Genomic DNA, 2,144 nt, shown 5'->3' on the forward strand with positions numbered 1-2,144 from the left:
TTCTGAAGGAAGTGCTATACCAGGAAAATTAAAAAGTCAGATAGACAGTTATAAGAGAATAAAAAGCAACCAAGAAAATGGCTCACTTAATGATAGGAATAGGTCCAGAAATATTGATAATAACATTGAATGTCAATGGATTACATTCTCCAATTAAGAGACACACACTGGCTGAATGGATAAAAAAGAAAAAAAAAAAAAAAACAGAAACCCTCTATCTGTTGCCTACAAGAAACTCACCTGATGGATAAAGACATACATAGACTAAAAGTGAAGGGCTGGAAAAAGATATTCCATGCAAATGAAAATTTTTAAAAAAAGGGCAGGAGTTGCAATATTGATTTCAGACAAAATAGGCTTCAAGTCAAAGACTGTAAGAAGAGACAAAGAAGGGCACTTATATAATAGCAAATTGGGTAACTGAGCAAGAAGACATAACGCTTAAAAATATCCATGCACCCAACTGAGGAGCACCTAAATATGTGAAGAAAATACTGCTATAGCTAAAAGGAGAGATAGGGAGAAACACTATAATTGTTGGGGATCTCAGCACCCCATTATCTACCTCCCTTTGACAAATCTTCTAGGCAAAAAATAAATAGAGAGATACAGGACCTAAATCATACTATAAATCGAAAGGGTTTGATAAATATGTATAGAACTTTCCAACCTAAGTCCACAAAATATACATTGTTCTCACCCCAGTATGGAACCTTTTTAAAGATTGACCAAATATTAAAACACAATTCAAGCCTTTACAGATTCAAAAGCATAAAAACTATATCCAGCATTTCTCTGACCATGATGAAATTAAACTCAATATTAACTTCAAGAAACACCCTCGAAAATACACAAACACATGGAAACTGAACAACCTATTTCTGATTGACTTCTTCACTACTGAAGAAATTAAGTCTGAAATCAAAAAATTTATGGAAACAAATGATAATGAGTACACAAGTTTCCATAATCTATGGGACAAGGCGAAAGCAGTTATAAGACGAAAGTTCATAGCAATTAGTGTGCATACAAAGAAGATGGAGAGATGGCAACTAGATAACCTAACATCATACCTCAGGGAATTGGAAAAACAATAACAAAAAAAAACTAAAAATGCCAGGTGAAAAGAAATAATAAAGGCTCGAGCAGAAATAAATGAAATCGAAAATAAATGAACTATACAGAAAATAAATGAAAGCAAAAGCTGGTTCTTTGAAAAGATTAACAATATCAACACACCATTGGCTAGATTGGTCAAGAAGAAGAAAGAAAGAAACCAACTAAATCAAATACGTGATGAATAGGCAACATTACAACAGACATAATAGAAATACAAAATATCATTAGAGGATACTATGAGCGACTATATGCCAACAAACAAGATAATTTGGAGGAGATTGATAAATTCCTGGATGCATATAATCTACCAAGATTGAATCAGGAAGACATGGCAAACCTGAATAGAACCATATCAAACCAGGAGATTGAATCAGTAATAAATTACCTCCTGATGAAGAAAAGCCCAGGTCCAGATGGCTTCACTTTCGAATTCTACAAAACCTTTAAGGAAGAGTTAATCCCTATCCTACTCAAATTATTTCTAAAGATTCAAAAGGAAGGAAACCTTCCAAATTCATTTTATGAAGCCTCCATCATCCTCATCCCCAAAACAGATAAGGACATGACAAAAAAGGAAAACTACAGACCAATATCATTGATGAATATAGATGCAAAAATTCTTGACAAGATACTTGCTAACTGTATTCAACAGCATATAAAAAAGGTTATTCATCACAACCAGATAGGCTTTATTCCAGGGATGCAAGGGTGGTTCAACATATGCAAAACCATAAATGTAATACACCATATCAACAGAAAGAAAGATAAAAACTATATGATCATTTCAATTCATGCAGAAAATGCATTTGACAAAATACAACATCCTTTCATGATTAAGACTCTCAGTAAGATTGGTATAGAAGGGTCATTTCTCAATACGATAAAGGCAACCAATGAAAAACCTATAGCTAACATTATACTGAATGGGGGAAAGCTGAAAGATTTTCCACTAAAAACTGGTATTGGGGGAACCAGCAGTTAGCATAATGGCTATGTTACTGGACTCCCACGTAGTCGCCTGCCGT

The sequence above is a fragment of the Tupaia chinensis genome, unplaced genomic scaffold (assembly GCF_000334495.1).
Source record: "Tupaia chinensis unplaced genomic scaffold, TupChi_1.0 Scaffold150208_1, whole genome shotgun sequence".
NCBI classification, from domain to species: Eukaryota; Metazoa; Chordata; class Mammalia; order Scandentia; family Tupaiidae; genus Tupaia; species Tupaia belangeri.